The sequence below is a fragment of the Trichechus manatus genome, unplaced genomic scaffold (assembly GCF_000243295.1).
Source record: "Trichechus manatus latirostris isolate Lorelei unplaced genomic scaffold, TriManLat1.0 scaffold00066, whole genome shotgun sequence".
Lineage (NCBI taxonomy): Eukaryota > Metazoa > Chordata > Mammalia > Sirenia > Trichechidae > Trichechus > Trichechus manatus.
This window is the reverse complement of record NW_004444002.1, coordinates 3104473-3123957: the sequence shown is the minus strand read 5'-3', so window position 1 is coordinate 3123957 and position 19485 is coordinate 3104473. Positions and strand designations below refer to the sequence as shown.

The 19485-nt window shown below is 41.5% G+C and overlaps 1 protein-coding gene across 2 annotated transcripts in view; it reads right to left on the bottom strand.

Moving 5' to 3' along the window:
- The window catches only part of GRIA3 (glutamate ionotropic receptor AMPA type subunit 3), a 306229-nt gene that overhangs the window by 232261 nt on the left and 54483 nt on the right, over positions 1-19485 (bottom strand). The window lies entirely within an intron of this gene.

Below are 19485 nucleotides of genomic sequence, written 5' to 3'. Positions count from 1 at the left end.
ATATGCTAATATTTGAAAGTAGATCGCCAGGCCTTTCTTCTTAGTCTTTCTTAATCTGGAAGCTCACTGAAACTTGTCCACCATGGGTGACCCTGCTGGTATGTGAAATACCAGTGGCATAGCTTCCAGCACTGTAGCACTATGCAAGCCACCACAGTATAACAAACTGACAAACGGATGGTGGACATGAAAAAGTACAATATATAAAAGAGGAAAAGTGGAGGGCGCTCTTCTGATTGAACCCAGAGTCACACTAGTCTGACTCCTCCCTATCAGAAAGAAATTGTGACCCAAAGAGAGGAAGTGTCTTGCACAAGGTCTCACAATGAATTATGAAGCAGTGTCTTAGAAATGCTTTATTAGCACCCCCTACACACACTCCTACTCCAGGGCTCTCTAGGGCAGCATGGGTCAGGATTCACCTGGCATGAAAGTGATGTAACCTTAAAGGCTGGCTCTTAGTCAAGGCTGCTTCTCTCCGTTCCCTCTAGCCCTAAATACCAGCAATGAGAATCAGTGGCAGACGGGTGATCCTTTGGGACTTATGATTCTTTTGGAGGGATATCTGTTTCCTTTATCTGGCTCCTTAATAAACTACACCCATTTCTTTACCTCAGAAGACAACTCTTTGGTAAAATGCTAATGGAAGAAATATTTGTCTTGGCAATCTTATGAAGTTATGATGTGTAGAGAAAAAGGCAGCAGCTTCCGAGACAGGCAGAACTTGGTTCCAATTTTAGCTTTGCCAGTCTTAAGCTGTATGACTTTGTGTAAGTTACTTAATGTCTCTGAGCCTCAGGATAGGATAATGATTACATAGGCAGGCTCTGGAGTTAAACCACTTAGGTTAAAATCTTGAGTCCATTGTTTATCTCTCTGCCTCTGACCCAGTTTCCTCATCTGTAAAATTGGGATAATAATAATACCTGTCTCAGCATCGCTGTGAACGTTAAGATTAGTTTATTCATGTGAAGCACCTATAACAGTGCCTGGCACATGATAGATACTCAATTAATGCTAGCTATTTATTCATGAAGCCAATATTTATTTAGCATCTACTATGTGCCAGGAGCCCTCGTGGTGCAGTGGTTAAGCTCTTGGCTGCTAACTGAAAGGTCAGCAGTTTGAACCCACCAGCAGCTCTGTGGGAGAAAGATGTGGCATTCTGCTTCCATAAAGATTACAGCCTTGGAAACCCTATGGGGCAATTCTACTCTGTCTGATAGGGTTGCTGTGAGTCAGAATCGACTCAACAGCAATGGGTTTGGTTTTTTCTGGTTATGTGCCACATACAGTGATAGGCGTTGGGCGATACAGAAGTGAAAAAAAGATCCTGTCCTCTTGAAACTCACGTACTAGTAACGGGAGAAAAGGCAATAAATGAGATAAATAAGTAGAATATAAAGTATGTCGTAATGATAAATGTGACTTTTTATTATTGTCATAAGTTGAGGATAAAATGAGATGATGCATGGAAAATTCTTAGCACAGTGCCTCACACATAACTTGGGAACTAAATAGTTCCTTCTTTGCTTCTTTCCTCTAGCCAGCTCTTTTTAGCATACTTTGCCCTCCATTGGCTCCTGATACCCTCCCTAAAGCCTCCATTGCCCTCATTCTCATACCAAGTCCCCAGGTAGCACATCTTTTCTTTTCTTTCACCTTCCCTATCCATTCCCGTAGGGCTCTTTCTTATTTTCATTCCTGGGTAGCAATGGGTTAAGAAAGAATGTGCTGTGGTCCGCTGTCTCTTCCCCTCTATATATAATGCCTTTGTGCTGGTTAAACGCTGTCTCCACCTGGGGCTTCTGTGCCTTCCCCGTATGAAATATCTTATGTTGTCTGCTTCCTAAGAGTGCCTGTCTCCATCTCTTCCCACTAGCAAAACACCAAATCCTTCTCACTGAAGATGTTGTTTCTGACTACATCTTGGAGTCCTATGGACTGTAGTGTAGCTCCCCGGCTGTGTTCCCTTTAATGGTGAGTGACAAGCAAGGCTGGAGCCAGCTGTCAGGCTTTTATTTATAGTCCCCAAATCTGTAGGGTCGGGACAGGTATTGTTAATGTACAGTGTGGCAGCTAATTATACCACCCATATTCCAAAAAGCATCATTACAAAAATATCAAACAACTTGATTACCCCAAAGATTAGAACAACAATATTGCATATCATTTACAGAACACTTTTCATAGCCTTTTGAATCAAGGGGAAAAAAGGAAACTGAAGTCTCTTGCTGACTTAATGATCACATTTGAAACAAACAGGAAGAAGAAAAATATAGCTAAGAAGGAACTGATAGAGATACATCACAAAAAGTTTCTCTAGGTAATACCACAGTATAGTGAGTTTCAGTGGATCAAAGAAGCTTAGAGCTGGGAGAGACCTCAAGAGAACATGTAGTCCAGTGCTTTCCAAACCTATGATGTTGGTCCATGATGAAGTTTCCAGGCTGGTGAAATATAGTTGTTGATTTGTAAGTATATATATTGTTATGGATTGAATTGTGTCCCCAAAAAAGTGTGTCAACATGGCTAGACCATGAGTCCCAGTATTGTGTGATTGTCCACCATTTTGTCATCTGATGTGATTTTCCTGTGTGTTGTAAATTTTACCTCTATGATGTTAATGAGGCAGGATTAGAGGCACTTATGTTAATGAGGCAGGACTCAGTCTACAGGATTAAGTTGTATCTTGAGTCAATCTCTTTTGAGATAAAAAAGTGAGAAGCAAGCAGAGAGACAAAAGGAACTCCTACCACCAAGAATGAAGAACCAGGAGAGAAACATGTACTTTGGACCCCGGGGTCTCTGTACTGAGAAGCACCTAGACCAGGGGAAGACTGATGACAAGGACATTCCCCCAGAGCCAACAGACAGAGAAAGCCTTCCCCTGAAGCTGGCACCCTGAATTCGGACTTCTATCCTCCTAGACTGTGAGAGAATAAATTTCTCTTTAATAAAGCCATCCACTTGTGGTATTTCTGTTATAGCAGCACTAGATAACTAAGACATATATGTTCTGTGCATGTGCGTTTTATGTTGGGGTAAGGTCGACAACTGCTCTCTTTTAGGAAGGACAGTCCTTTTTATCTCTATCCTTTCTATTTCCTGTTATTGTATGTAGCGTTCTTTCTTTACCCTATGTGGTAAATGGTATGTATATGTGTGTGGGTGTGTATAGGAATTTTCTACACAGACACACAAATCATAAGTGGTAAGCAGAATAATGCTCTCCCCAAAGATGTCCATGTCCTAATCCCCAGAACTGATGAATATATTACATTACATGGCAAAGGGGAATCAAGATTGCAGATGGAATTAAGGTTGCTAATCAGATGACCTCAAAATAAGGAGATTATCCTGGATTATTTGGGTGGCTGAATAGAATCACAAGGGTCCTTAAATGTGGAAGAGGAAGGCAAAAGGAGAGTCAGTATCAGAGTGATGCACCACGAAAAAGATTCAACCAGCCAATCCTGTCTTTGAAGATGAATGGGCGGGCTACCAGCTAAGGAATGCATGCAACCTCCAGAAGTTAGAAAAGGCAAAGAAACGGATTCCTCCAGAAAGGAATGCAGCCCTACTGACACCTCATCTTTAACCCGGTGAGACCTACACCGGATTTATGACCTTCAGAGCTGTAAGATAATAATCTTGTGTTGTTTCAAGCCACTAAGTTTGTGGTAGTTTGCTACATCAGCAAATAGAAAACTAATGCATTTCATATAGTAAAATTAAAATGTTGTAAAAAGTAAGCAAATGATCTGAACAGACACCATACCAAACAGGATGTACAGAAGGCAAATTAGCATATAAAAAGATGCTCAACATCAGATGTTATTAGCGAATTGCAAAATTAAAACAACAATGAGATACCATTGCGCACCTATTAGAATGGCTAACATCCAAAACACTGGCAACACTAAATGCTGGAGAGAATGTGGAGTAACAGGACCTCTCATTCATTGCTGGTGGGAATGCAAAATGTGCAACCACTTTGGAAGACAAGTTGACAGTTTCTCACAAAGCTAAACATAAGCTTACTGTATGATTCAGAAATCGGATTCCTAGGTATTTACCTAAATGAATTTGAAACTTACGTCCACACACAAAAAGCTGCACATTAATGTTTTTCTCATAATTGCTAAAAGTTGGAAGCAACCAACGTGTCCTTCAATAGGTGAATGGATAAACAAATTGTGGTACATCCACACAATGGAGTATTATTCAGCAATTGAAAGAAATGAGCTATCAAGCCACAAAAAAATATGGAGGAACTTTAAATGCATTCTGCTAAGTGAAAGAAGCCAGGCTACCTCATTGCCAAATCCAGCTCTATTCACAGACATCATTGTATTTGACTTCTGAGCAGCATTTGATATTGTTGGCCAAATCCCCCTCCTTGAAACTCTCCTGTTTCCAGAATACTGAACTCTAACGGCTCTACCTCCCATACTGCTACTTTTCAGCTTCCTCTCGGTCCAGCTCTCAATGAAGATGTTCCCCAAGATCTTGTCCTTGGCCCTCTTACTCTAAATGTATTTTTTTCTCTCTATTTCATTTGTTTCAACAAATATTTATGGAGCTCCTGCTACATGCTGGGCAGGGGATCTCAGCTCACTACCTCCATGTAGATAATTTCCAAGTAGATACCTTTAGCTTCAGCCACACTCCTGAGCTCCAGATCCACATTTCCAATTGCTAATAAAAAAAACCTCACCTGGAGGCCTTCATGACATCACAAACTCAACATATCATTATTTCTCCACTCTCACCCTCCACCCACAGGTCTGCTTATCTTGGCCCTGTTTCTGTTAAGTATCATTTGTCTCCCAGTAACTTGAGTTAGAGTCTTAATGGTCATCTTTGCCTTTTCTCCCTTCCTTACTCCCCCGTGCCATTCTTTTGTGATGCTTCATCGATTCTGCCTCAACAGCATGTGTGCTATCTATCTCTTGTTCATCTTCAAGTCAGGTTCTCATTCTTTCTTTTTTAGACTATGAGAGCAGTCTCCTTCCTAACTGGTCCTCTGCTTCCGGTCTCTTTATTAAACATCATTAGCATTGCTGTCAGATTACTCTTCCTCCTTTCTGTTCCAACTGTCCAATCAAAATATACTCATCCCAACTCCTGTTTCTGCAAGAACCTGCCCTGTGTATGAGATAATAGGTGTTAATGGACTGAAAATGAATCTTTGCTAATGGGTTAGTTCAGGGTTTCTCAACTTTGGCATGCTTGACACTTTGGGTTAGATAATTCTTTGTTGTGGGTGACTATCCTGTGTGGTATAGGATGTTTTTCAGCATTTCTGGCCCCTTCCCACTAGATGCCAGTAGCACCCCTAAGTTGTGACAACTAAAAATGTCTTCAGACATCACCAAATGTCCCCTGGGGAGCAAAAGCCCTCCTTCCTTCCCCCACCCCCTGTTGAGAACCACAGTGTTAGCTCATGGCTTACTCCTCACAGAGAATAGGCCTTGACCCGATGAAAATGTACACATGTCTAGAAGATCCCAAAGGAGTTATTTTAGTAGTGGCAACTTAGGAAATGTGGATATTTTGTACCTCTTCAAAGCCCAGCTTATAGGCAGCTACCTCCCTGGCCTTGTCCTTTAAGCGACTATTTAAAATAAATACCACAAGTGGATGGGTTTAACCAACAGAAATCTATTCTGTCACAGTTTAGAAGGCTAGAAGTTTAAATTCAGGGCGCCAGCTCCAGGGGAAGACTTTCCTTCTCTGTCATCTCTGGGTGAAGGTCCTTGTCATTAATCCTCCCCTGGGTCTAGGAGTTTCTCAGCACAAGGACCCCGGGTCCAAAGGACATGCTCTGCTCCTAGCTCTTCTTTCTTGGTGCTAGGAGGTCTCACTCCTCTCTTTTATATCTCAAAAGAGATTGACACTAGATGGTGACCGGTTACCACCACCAACTTCTCTGGCAGAGATCACAATAGAGGTCCCAGACAAAGCGGGAGAAAAATGTAGAACAAAATTCAAATTCACAAAAAAATAAAAATAAAAAAAGACCAGGCTTGCTGGTCTGTCAGAGACTGGAGAAACCCCAAAAGTATGACACCCAGACACCCTTTTAACCCAGTACTGAAGTCACTCACTCCTGAGGTTCACCCTTCAGCCAAAGATTAGGCAGGTCTATAGGGCCAACAATAACACACGTGAGGGACGTGCTTCATAGTTCAATCGTGTATACGAGACTAATGGGCACACCAGCCCAAAAGCAAAGACGAGAAAGCAGGAAAGGACAGGAAAACTGTACAAATGGAAACAGGGAAACTGGGGTGGAGAAGGGGAGAGTATTGACAAATCACGGGGTTGGCAACCAATGTCACAAAACAATTTGTGTATTAATTGTTTAATGAGAAACTAATTGCTCTGTAAACTTTCACCTAAATCACAATTAAAAAAAAATACAACATAATCCTGTAGATTGTGTCCTGCCTCATTAACATAACTGCCTCTAATCCTGCCTCATTAACATTATAGAGGTTAGGATTTACAATACACAGGATAATCCCATCAGATCACAAAATGGAGGACAACCACACAATACTGGGAATCATGGCCTAGCCAAATTGATACACATTTTTTGGGGACACAATTCAATCCATAACAGGTGGTATGGTGGGTGTGGGGTAGTAGCCAGGACCCACATAGATCAGAGACCTTCTCTCACCCTCTGAATGCCTTTTGGTCTTGGGTTCTAGTAACCACAGCAGGCATTTGCAGGTTCCAGAGTCAGAACAGGTGTCAGCTCTGTTCTCTAGCTGATGATTCCATGGTTTAATTACCATCTTTGGGTTAATTCCCTCGAACATTTTGTTCTGCTCTCAGGAGTACACTGCCTTCCGACAGTCTAGTTATTTTTGCAATTACATGGTATGTATCTAAACGTTGGCAAAGAAAACACTCATTATCAACATTTGATCCTACTTGAACATAATGGCTTGCAAATGCAGGCATTAACATATGAACACATGTATTTTGTAAAATTCATTTTGCAACTGTAAGTGCAAACACCCTTCTATAGCAGTGTCAGAAATGGCAGGACAGGTGCTGGAGTGGGTTGAAGGAAGGGGATACTTTCTAGTCCCTTTTATATCAAGATAATGTTGTTAAGTAATGGTGCTCAGGAGTCCGATCTGGGTTTTAAATATTTTGTTTATTCATTAATTTATTCATCAAACAAATTTTGAATTCCTACTGTGTGACAAGCACGGTCTAGGTGCTGAGATACAGCAGTGAGCAAAACAGACAGGATCCCTGTCCTCATGGTGCTTGCAGTCTAGGGTTGGCAGCAAACATTAATAAAATAATCATACCAATGTGTAATTATCATGTGGTAAGTACTAACAAGGGAATGTATAGGGTGCTATGAGACTACATGACAAAGTGACTTTAATTTAGATTAGATCGAGGTAAGATTATCTGAGGAAGTATCATTTGAGTTGAGATCTGAGACTAGAAGAGCATCCACGCAGAGAGAATAGCATGTACCAAAGCCCTGAGGCAGGACAGCATTTGTGCATTTGAGGCACTGAATGAAGACTAGCCTTGTTGGAGTGTGGTGAGTGAGGAGGAGGGTGGTGCAAGATGTGTCTGGTACGAGGCAGGGACTCAGTCGTGGAGCACCTTGTAGGGTGCTGGTAAGGAATTTGGATTTTATTCCAAGGGCCATGAGAGGAAACCTTTGAAGGATTTTCATCATGGGTAGACCATGGTCTGACTTATGTTTTTAAAAAGTTTATCTGGGTGCTGTATGGATAGTAGATTTTAGGAGGCATGAATGAAAGCAAGGAGACCAGTTGGAATGCTATTGATATAGTCTAGGTGAGAGGCCTTAGTAGTTTGGATTTGGGTGGTGGCAATGGAGATGGGGAGAAGTGGAGAAATTCGAAGTTTATCTTCTGAGGTTGAATTAACTGGTTGAATAGCCTTGGGCTAGTTACTTAACCTCTCCAAACCTTATTTCTATATCTATAACAACTGGGATAATAGTACCTACCCCACAGCATCATTGTGTGGATTAAATGAGTATGTGTAAAGTGCTTATAACTCTCATATGTTATAATAATTGATAAATGGTATATTGTTAATTTTAAAAATTAACCGTGCAAAAGCACTGAGATGAGTTCTTGTATGGTTCAGTCCCTAATTTTCTGTGTGAACTTGGGCCAGACACCTATCTTCATGGGGCTTCAGGTCTGTCATTTGTAAGCTAGTAATATACTAACATCTGCCCACTTCACTGGGATGTGCTGAGACTAAATGGAAATAGTAGCTGAAACTCTTGAAAAATTACAGAAACCCCTATCTGAGTGTCAGTAAGTAAGTAATACTGGTACTTGGCTCCCAGTAATCATCATCCCCATAACAAATAACTCCACAAAATCGTCACTCTTCCTAGCCTCAGTCCCTGCCATTCACCCACTTATCTCCATCAATCATTTAAAGTAGTCAGGGGTCTGTCTTGACTTGCAACTCATTTTACATCGGATTTAGCAGGACTCTTAATTGAAAAGCTAATTGATCCAGTGCTCCAGTCACAGTCGAAGAAACAATTTCTAAAGCTGGGCAGGAAAGTGTGGAATTCTTATGATGTCTTTGAATCAGCCCTAAGATTTCTCATGGACAGATAAGGGCTTCAAGTTTGATATCCTGCTGTATGGCATTTGAAAGCCATTTTCTTTAATTTTGCAGCCCATACTGGGGAGCGGGGAGGATGAGCTGGACCCCCAAACAAAACTTATTTTTAAAAGCCAAGTAATGGTTATCTGTTATATTATTTTTGTGTGCTTGATGTATTTCATAATGAAAAGCAAAACTGTATAAAGATAATAAAATATTTAGACCCATTGTCAGTCAGGAAGACATACTATTATTTCCCATTCTATTTGAATTCCTTAGCATCAGACTCTTAATTTTGAGTGCAATGGTCACTCCACGAAGCCTCCTAAACAGTTCAAGAATCCGCTCTATAGCTTGATCGGCAGGTGGACATTTCATCTCCTCTTGAACACTTCTGGTGGTGATGAACTCACCACTTTCCAAAGCAATGCATTCTACCTTTAGACAGCCCTAATTATTTTATACATATATATATATTTTGAGCCCAAATCTGTCTCACTGTAACTTTCACCATCTATCTGTCCTTCTTTTTGTCCAAAGCCCACAGAAAACGTCTACTCCCTCTTTTACACAGCAGATCTTCAGACATCTAAAGACGTGTCTCATCTGTCCATGCCTTCTCTTCCTCAGGTTAATCATCCCCAGCACCAACTCTTCTTCAAGTATATGACGTAGTTCCCATGCCCTTTACCATCCTGGTCATTCTCCCTTGGATGTGTTCCAGCTTGTCAAATGTCACTCTTAGGGTTTGTGTCCAGGACTGCGCACCACACTGCATGTGAGGCCGAACCCATCCAGAGGAAAGTGAACTGATGCCCCCACCTTTCCTTGGACTAGACATCTACCAGGGCTGCCTAAGATGGCACTACCTTCCCCCCACCCCAACCAGTCCACTGTGGGCTCCTACTGAGTTTGTGGTCTTGAATTTATATCTCAGGTATCCTATTCAGAAACTTCTACCAAGCCAGGCTTCCTCCAACCTTAGCTATGTGCTGTTGACATTTTTTGTTTGTTTCTAAATATAGAACTTAACCCTTTTGAAATGTCCTCCTGGTTTTGACCCAGCCTCTTGGGATCATTTTTAATCTTGATTCAGTTAACAAGTTTATTAGCTATTGATCCCAGTTATGTGTCACCTAAAAATTTGATAAGACTGCTTTGGGTAGCATTATCCAAGTTATTGACAAAAATGCTAAAGAGGACAGGGTCAAGGACAGAATCATTTGGCAAGCTACCGCATTCTTCACCCCTATAGTTTCCAGGATAGTAACAATTAGGTAATAAAAACTCTTTGTCTAGAGTTCTTCAGCCTGCTCCCAAGGTATCTCTTGTATACCCACAGTTTAAGCACTATAAATGATTCTTAACTTTGACCTTGGTTCTTCAGACATATTCCTGAATCTTTTCCTGAATCTCAGGAAAAAAATAACGAAAGATTTTCTTCTCTCCTGTTCTCATCACCTTTGACCATATGTATTTACTATTTATCATTAATTTTTTATAGAAAGGAAGTGAAAGAAGACGAGGATACTGAGAGGAGAGAGAGATAATTAGGCAGAGAAGTACCCGCTGGTAAAGAACGAGCCACCAGAAGAATTAGGAAACTAATATTTTCTACCTTCTAACTTAAGCAGTGTGCCCTCACCAAGATGAAAAAGCTGATTCATTGTCTTTTGTTGTCAGGAAACAAATCGCTTCCCCATTTTACAGGTATAATAATTGATGTCCAATCAGCTTCTGGGGTCCATGGTTCTCAGCACTGCTGCCTGTTAGTAGACTTTAAAAAAAATTGTATGCAGACTTATGAAATTTCCCAAACGCAATCTGGCTAGGAAGAACCTCTTGAAAAACCATCTTCACAATACCCAGGATTGGTGGTTATACAAATCCTTTTACCTTATTGCTGCATTAAAAATCTATACACCTCAGTGCCTTTAAATGTCTCAACAGCCCAAAGGGCAAAGAACCATTTTTCTTCTAAATCAAAAGGCAAGTTTTAACTAAAGGTATTTCTTCTAAGCTGAATTCCACTGGTTGGATTCTTTGAAGGTAATTCCCAGCTCTGGGTTTGGGAGGAGGTTCTGGGTCTGTGCAGAACTTTGTGCCAAAGAAGTCTAATCAGAGGTGTTTGTTTTGTCAGGCATAGGGCCCACACTCAGACAAACCTCAGTGGCCCTTGCAGGACATTACAGGGTCCCGCTGCTCTATATTTTAAAATTGCTTTGATTGGAAAGGACAGGTACTCCAACTCATATCTGAGAACCAAATCCCCTGAAATCAGCTCACACAAATCCTTCTACTTTTCCTAAAAAGGAAGAGGTCCCTTGAAAGAGACATTCTAGGTCTTGGGGTTCATTTAGAAAAAGACTCATCTTTTTAACAAGGGGACCAATGACAGATAGGCACACATTCTGAATGTGTTTCCTACATCTAGTGACTGTTTAGGTCTGTGTTGTCCAATATGATAGTCACTAGCCACATACATGACTATTTCAGTTCAAATTAATTGAAATTAAATAAAATTAAATAATCAGTTTCTCAGTCACATTAGACACATTTGAAGTGCTCAATAGCCACATGTGGATAGTGGCTACCATCTGAGACAGTGCAGACATAGAACATTTCCATCATCACAGACTGGGCTAGTTTAGTAGGTCCTATTAAAATTACCTCCTATGCCTACTGACCTAAATGTTTTAGATTCTGATTCAACCAGTATTTATTCAGTACTCTGTTGTAGGCACTGTACTAGTAACTTTCATACTCTTTTGGGGGGAGAGGTTATTTCATGGTTAATGGAAACTGCCAATGTGTGGACAGAGTAGGTAGCTGGCCTTGTAGTGTGGTTTGAAGGGCCCTAGAAGGAATTCCTGCCTTCAATTATTTTCCCCATTGACTACTACAAGGTTTGAAATACTCACCTCTATTGACTAGGATGGTGAAGGTCCCTGTTAAACTACAAACGTGGCCTGGAAGCGGAACATATGGTCATTATTACTCATGACTACTTGTATGAATTGGTTTGTCATTATTAATTCTAACTGAGAGGCAGGCACTGAGGGAGCAGGGCACAGGTCAGGGAAATTTTGAGGGCTCGTAGTGGGAGTCAGGAAAGAGCTGAGTCCTTCAGTTATCCCCTTTAGAATGCCTCTCCAGTTGGGGACAGCTCTGTATGGGCACCTTTTGCCATCTGAAGGCAGAGCTGGGAGCTATTGTTGTGTGTTGTCGGGTTGATTCTGACTCATAGTAACCCTACAGGACAGAGTAGAACTGCCCCGATAGGGTTTCCAAGGCTGTAATCTTTATGGGAACAGATCACCAGGTCTTTTCTCTCGCAGAGAGAAAACTGTCAGACTTTTGGTTGGCAGCTGAGTGCTTAACCATTGTGTCACCAGGGCTTCTTGTGCTGGATGCTTCTAGGGCAGAAACAAACAAAGGGATGGGTGACGTTGCTAACAACAAACTGCCTCCACTGTTATTCTCCAAGGGTAGGTTCTAATATTCACTGTATTTTGATCAGACACGTATATCCAAGCAGCCTCTAACTTTTGTGTGTCAATTCAGCAAAAATTTATTTATTGAACACTATTGAACAAGATCAAGTACTGTGCCAGATGCTGGCGATGTAGAGTTATACTCTCAAGTTCCTTTTCATATGACCTATCACCAGAGAACTCATAGCTGGCCCAGAGACAGCATGACCTCACCTTTCCTCCCTCGCTTTTCTCTTCTCCCTGTAGGTTGCCTGGAATCCACCTTCACCACCCTTATCCCTGTCCGTTTTTTTCACCCTCACTTCTTACCTAGTCCAGGCCAGAGTCTATAGTTGACAAGGGAGAACAGGAAGGATAAAGGAAAGCTAATCCCCCCTCCTTTTCCCTACAGTAGTGTTTGCAAATTGCAGGTTACAAGCCATTAGTAGATTATGAAATCAATTTAGGGAGTCATGACCTAACATTTAAACACTAAAAGAAGTAGAATAGAAAAATGCCAAAGTATAGTAAAGGTAAATATTGTTTCATGAAACTTTGTTTTGGTGATTAAATATATGTGTGTGTGTGTTGTAGGTCATGAAATAAAATGTAGTTCTTTACCACCTTACACCATTGTAGCTCATGTCCTGTCCCAAGCCTAGCACTGGCTTGGTCTACAACATTTGTGTCCTCACTGCTTATCACCTCCTACAGAAGTCTCATCTCATTCCTTCTGTTCTGAACCCCAATCCATTCCTCTTCAGAGCCTCCATCTGAACTCACTCCCCATCCAGCTGGAATCTCATTGAATTGCCACCTGGGCCTGGGAGCTGGAGGAGGCTTTGATCCCACTGTCTCAGATGGGAGTGATTAAGGAACATGTGTTACTGAACTTTCAAGTGGGAACTGTGAATGTATCTTCCCACAGAAACATGAGTATGCAACGGGATTAGGTTTGGTGCCGTACAATCCTTCAGCTCCACCTTGGGTCCCATGTGTTTTAATGGGCAGCACTGGTACCCTGGCCATCTGTATTCCTGCCAGATTACACATCTTCTTTTAGAACTCAATCCATTTGAGAGCTGGGAAGGGTAACCACTGGTGCAGAATGCCATTGAAATGGATTCCTACTTTAACTTCTTGCAACAAAACATAACAGCGGGGCTCTCTTCCATGGGCCCTGCAGGTGCTCCCTCAGTGGCTTGAAAGTAAGACTGTGTCTCCCAAAGTTCCTAATCTGCTCCAAGGAGAAGAAGCTGACTAAAAATAGCTAGGAGTATCTAGAATTAAGTAAACACATATGACTTGTAGAATGCAGTTTCAGCTGTAGACACAATAAGGAGCTCCCTCTAGCACTTTGTTGCTCAGTCATGTATTAACTTGTAACATTTATGTGCTGATGATGAATACATCTGACCACATCAGAGCTGGCCATTTGCTCCAAGAGGGAGAGGAATTAGGCCTCTTTAATTCTCTTTGTGCAATGCCATTCAAAACTAAAGGCTTCATATTTTCAGATAACAATGACATTGCCTGAGAGAAGTTGCATACTCAGTCATAAAAACACTCAACTAACTCCCCCGAAGTTGACCAAGGTCATCTGAGTGAGGCAACTGAGCATAGTCTTTGTCTTCTTCTAGGTATTAGGACCCAGTGACTGGGTCCTAGGCTCCCTATTGATTGTTAGATATAGTCTGGACCCTTCAGAATTCACATTAGAAAAGCAAGCTGAGCCTGGTACATAGTAGGTGCTCAATAAATAATTGGGTATCCATTTTTACCCCATGGCCCCCCATCATTAGGCCTTATGATCTATCCAAACTTATCTCCCACAATTCTCCAGGACTTTCTGCCTCAGCTTAGCTAGTCTTTCTGTCCCCCACATACTTCTTACTCTTTCCTGCTGCTGAACATTTGCCCACGCTGTGTCTCCATCCTGGAACGCCATTCCCCAAATCTCTATCTTTCCAATTTCTGCCCACCTTTAAAAACCTGGCGGATGCTTCCTCTTCCATGGAGTTTTTGGTGACTGTTTCATTTCCCAAGACACCTAGTCTTTCTCTGAGTGCCAGGAGCACTTGGCCTGAAGACCTCATTTTGGCACTTGATCATACGATGCCTCACTCAAGCTGTGGCCTGCTCATCTCATGTATGTGAATACGAACTTCTCTCTATGGCTGATAAGTTTTTGGAAAGCCAGGAACACATGTTCTGTTAGTCTTGTGTCAGGCTCAGTATAATTTGGTTCATACTGTAAGCACGTAATGAGCTGATGACATAAATTGGGACTGAAAAGCAAAATTCTCCAGTTTTTATTTCCTGAGTCGCTGCTGACTCAATCTATGACCTTCACTTTACCGTTTTCTGAGCTCTGGCTCCTTGCCAGTATATTGGCAAGGACAGTATTTACACACCCTAAAGAGAGACTTTGTGGATTAGCTATAATGAACATAAAACATGTAAAAATATGAAGATATGTAAGAACCCTATTATTATAGGAATAATAATAATTACAGCCGTACTTGTTTAAGTGCTCCAGAAATATAGAAGACGCCTTCTCTGGGGGGGTGGGGAACAGCCAACTGTACCAGCAATTAGTCAATTATGAGTATTTAATTTCATTTTATTGCTTACGATTTTTGTTTCTGTGCACAACTGGGGCCAAGTTGCCTCTTCTGACTTTTAAATGGAACCCTTGATGAAGTTGGTTAAAGATTATTTTTTATCTATGGGGCCTAGGCTCCCCAAAGCAACACCATAGACCCAGTGGCTCTAGGACTATGTTTTGCTACCCTTAACCCTTGATGTGCCCACTTTGGCCAATGTTCCTTCCCATATTGGTTTTCACTTGCCCTTAAGAAGGAGTCTCAGCTCTAAAGCGATGTGGATGGTACTGAACCTAAGTGTCAGCCAGGCAGCAATGGCATTTGAGGCTATACCAAGCACAGAGTCCTTTGCCAGGTGCCTGGGAGAAACAGAGGAAGCACAACATGTATCCCTTTAGCTGAGAAAAGGTCTTTTGGTTTGCGACATGCTGGAAAAAAACAGGAGAGGCCACTAGAAAAGCTGAAGAATCTTTCTCTTTGGAAAACCTACTCATTGTCATCAAGTGGATTCCAACTCATAGCGACCCTATAGGACAGAGTAGAATTTCCCCATAGGGTTTCCAAGGCTGTAATCTTTATGGAAGCAGACTGCCACGTCTTTTTCCAGTGGAGCAGCTGGTGGGTTTGAACTGCCAAGCTTTCGGTTGGTAGCTGAGCGCTTAACCACTGCGCCACCAGGGCTTCTTCTTTGGAAAACAGATACACTTAATTTGTTCAGGGTAGCTTAGATGTATTCCTGGTTGGGGGCAGAGAGATGACCTCTAGACAGTTCTGCCTTTACGAAGAACATCCAACTGTAAGACACTTTAAAGGAAGTATTTTTGGGACTCATTCTGTGTCCCTATCTTTTTCTTTATTTATCTGACCACCTGAAACATTCTACACAATGAATTTCTATAAAGTGTTTCCAAGATTTCTAAGTCAAAATTCTTATATGCATGATTAATAATTTCTCTGAGTAGAGCATGTGAATAGATTTGAGGAAAAAAAGAAATAATTGAATGATAACACAATTTCCCTTCACTTTCATCTATCCAGCTGATACAGATAAAGTATTAACAATGTGCTGTCACTCATTAAGCAAATATTTATGTGCCTGGCCATCAAAATTAGAAATCAGGAGGAAGATGGGTCTTTTATTTACTGTGCTTCGTGTTCATCAGTTAGCAGGCACTGACTTTCTCTCTTTTCTGGAAGTTGGCTTGCTGTATGCTTATGTATTAGGAGGTTTTTGTTGTGCTTTTCCTCTGAAGATCTCAACATGAGCAGCTTTGGAAGGATTACAGGGAATATACTTTAAAAGACATTTTGAGTACCGCAAAAGCATCCCTTTCCATGAGTACTGCTTTTTCTTTCAAAGTTTTGCGAATTCCGCCTTGGTGGAGATTCACAGGCTTTCAGGCCCTGCTCTGCTCCACCCCGCCCCTCCTCTGAGGGTACTCCAAAGCCAAGCATCTTCTGGTCTAGTCAGTGACCCTGAGCTTTCAGGAATAGAATTAGCTGTTCTGGGATCTGCTACACAATGAGGAGGTATTATTGGGCACTGCATTATTTTCCTATTCTGTTTTTCTACACTGTTCAGAATTTTAGCTTTTTCTACTTTTACTCCCCACACTCTTTTTAAAATTTTATGGCTTCAGATTTCTGATTATGTATTCAGCACACACCACAGGGTGCCAATTTTAATTTTATTGGCCCATTTAAAGGGCAAATAAACCTTTGTTTTTATAAGGAGATGATACAGGATCAATTATGAATATTTGCTATTTGAACTTACAATCCAGTTATGCATCTTTAGAAGAAGTGTCACCATTTGTACCCTCTTGCCTTATTCTCTGGTATGTTGTTGCTATGACATAACACATTTGCCAGTGAATACCTTAGCTCCTAATGAACAGAATTATTATTTTATTAGTTGCCACTGCCTTATTTATATTCTAAGCTCCCATTAGGAGCGGGCCAAGCACTGAAGGGAATATTGCACTCCTCTGAAATGAAGGGTCTCCTGATCCCGATATGTTGTCACAATGATCAGATACATGTTGTAATTGGATTGTCACCCAATCAGTTTCAGGGAGGCCGGGATGTTACTGCTTGCTACCTGCTTGGAATGAAATTTCCTCTAAGAAGCTCACTCTGAACTGGCCCATCCCACAGATAGATATAACCTCTACATATCACTTTGCCAGCCTCGTTAGAATAATACCACCAGTATTCCAGAGTCAGAAACATTTGGAAACTGTATTCCTGGAAACTGTATTCCAGGAGAGAATGTACAAATCCTTTCAGGGTGGACGCCATGGGGAGTGGCATGGGACCAGGAAGGTGTTTGTCATGGAGATGACTCTCTTGCTGTTCATGGAAGTGATGGACTCAAGGATAATTAGGGAAGTGAATGGGAATTCCTGCCCCGCTGAGGCCAAAGTCACAGGCCAGTCTGTAAGGGGACTTCCACTACTGGGCAGACCCCTGGTACTCAGGTGGTAGAATCTGTGAGAATGATTGCGCGTAAGAAGGGGATGGCCACAGAAGAGATTCACTCCAGGAAAACCTGCATTTATTACAGTAAACATAGCCTCCTAGGACCTGGCCTGCTGAAGTGGGGGGCAACAGTATCCTTTTCCTCTACATAGGACAACATTATTCTTCTAGGACTCGATGGTATTACTCTTGAAAATGAAAGGAAGCAAGAAGAAAATGAGTGGAATATTTCTGGTTATAAAACAGGAACCATTATTTTCCTAATTTTAGTGTAGTGTTTCCTTTCAGAAAAGGAAAACATGAAAAAAGGTAAGTGTGTAGGGATTATTAATAAGAGTGCTTCCAGTTCCTATCAACAAGCTAACAGCTTTATACAGCTAATACTTCTCTTCAAATACTTACTATTCATGGCTTCAACCTCTGATCATCAAATTCCCCGGCAGAAGGAGTCCTGCTCATTCTTTTATTTCTAGATCTTAAGCATAAAGGGACTTCGATAGGGATAAAGGTAGAAATAGTAGCTATGGCTCTTTAAAAGAGGTAAGAAAATGGCTGAATTCTGCATATTTGGTAACTGTAGGCAAAGTCCATAGTAACTGAAGGCCCAGCAAATTCCCCAAGGCACCCAACCTACTGGCAGGACTTCAGCAGGAAGAGGTAAGGCATTGGGGGAGGGACAGCTGGAGACCTGGGGTACCCAGTATTATAATCACATAGGCCTGAGAGCTAGAGGAGACCTGGGAGATAAACAAGGAACTGAGGCTCAGAGAGGGAAAGCAACTTTTTAAGTAAATCCTCATTTCACAGAGAAGGAAATTGAGGCTCAGAGAAGTGACATAACTTGCCGGAGGTCACAGAGCTAGCAAATATTAGAGCTAGAATGTGAGCCTGGCTCAGCTTTCTCACCTGTAAAATGGCAAGAATGGAACCTATGTCAAATGGCTGCTGTGAGGATTAAATGATATAATGTGCATATAAAACATTCAGCACAGTGCCTGTAACAGAGTAGCTTTTATTATGATTGTGCTGCTTGTGACAGATCACAGTTTAATATCAACAGTTAATTTTAACCTGAGGTGAAAATGAGGGGGCTGGGTTGCAGGCTCATTCAAGGTGACGTAACAGAAATGGGGACCTCTAAGTGTCTCAGAATTTCCCTGACACCTCTGGGATACAGGACTCCATACTCCTTGTGGGTCTAGCACCTGCTGCATGGTTTTGAGGACAGGCCCGTCTAGTCAGAGCTGGAAGGGATTAAGGTCTGGTCTCTGCCTGCTGACATATTGCTGTGTATATCCTCTTCTGCATATATATGTGAAAATTCCATCATTTCTTATTTCTGCTTCAAACTATGGACTTCTTTTCAGTGAACATCACTTAAAATCTACTCCTTTGAATATAGGTTTATTTGATCTTCAGGAACCATGCAAAAGGATGAGGATGTAACCTTTTCAGAAGCTTGAAATGCTGATCATCTGCCTTGGTGGATGGCATTGGTAAGTAAAAGTAACTGTTTAATCAGAGAAGTGATTAATAATTATTTTAATAGGTCTAGATAGGTATGATGCCTTTTGTTCCACTACACCCTTACTTCTGAAATGACCAAATATACTGGAGATCCCGCTGTTTTATAAAAGAAAAAAAAAAAAGCAGTATGTCTGGACTCTGAGAGGGTCAGCATAGGAAGCTGAGAGAACTTTGGGCTGACTGCACCTTACCTGGAATGTTCTCCACCCTTACCCCTCTACCTCCAACCACATGGACAATTTTTACCTGGCTAGTGGACTTGCCCTCATCTTTTTTTCTTAGCCTAAACCATGACTTCTTCGAGAAGGCAAAGGAAAGTATTATAATGAAATGTGCAAATACCTAGAGTTAGAAAACCAAAAGGGAAGAACATATTCAGCATTTCTCAAGCTGAAAGAACTGAAGAAAAAATTTAAGCCTCGAGTTGCAATATTGAAGGATTCTATGGTCAAGGGAAGCATAAAAAGAAGATGGAAGGAATACAACAAGTGGTTGACATTCAACCACTTCAGGAGGTAGCATATGATCAAGAACTGATGGTACTGAAGGAAGAAGTCCAAGCTGCAAGGAAGGCATTGGTGGAAAACAAAGCTCCAGGAATTGACGGAATACCAATTGAGATGTTTCAACAAAAGGATGCAATGCTGGAAGCACCCACTTGTCTATGCCAAGAAATTTGGAAGACAGTTACCTGGCCAACTGACTGGAAGAGATCCATATTTGTGCCCATTCCAAAGAAAGGTGATCCAACAGAA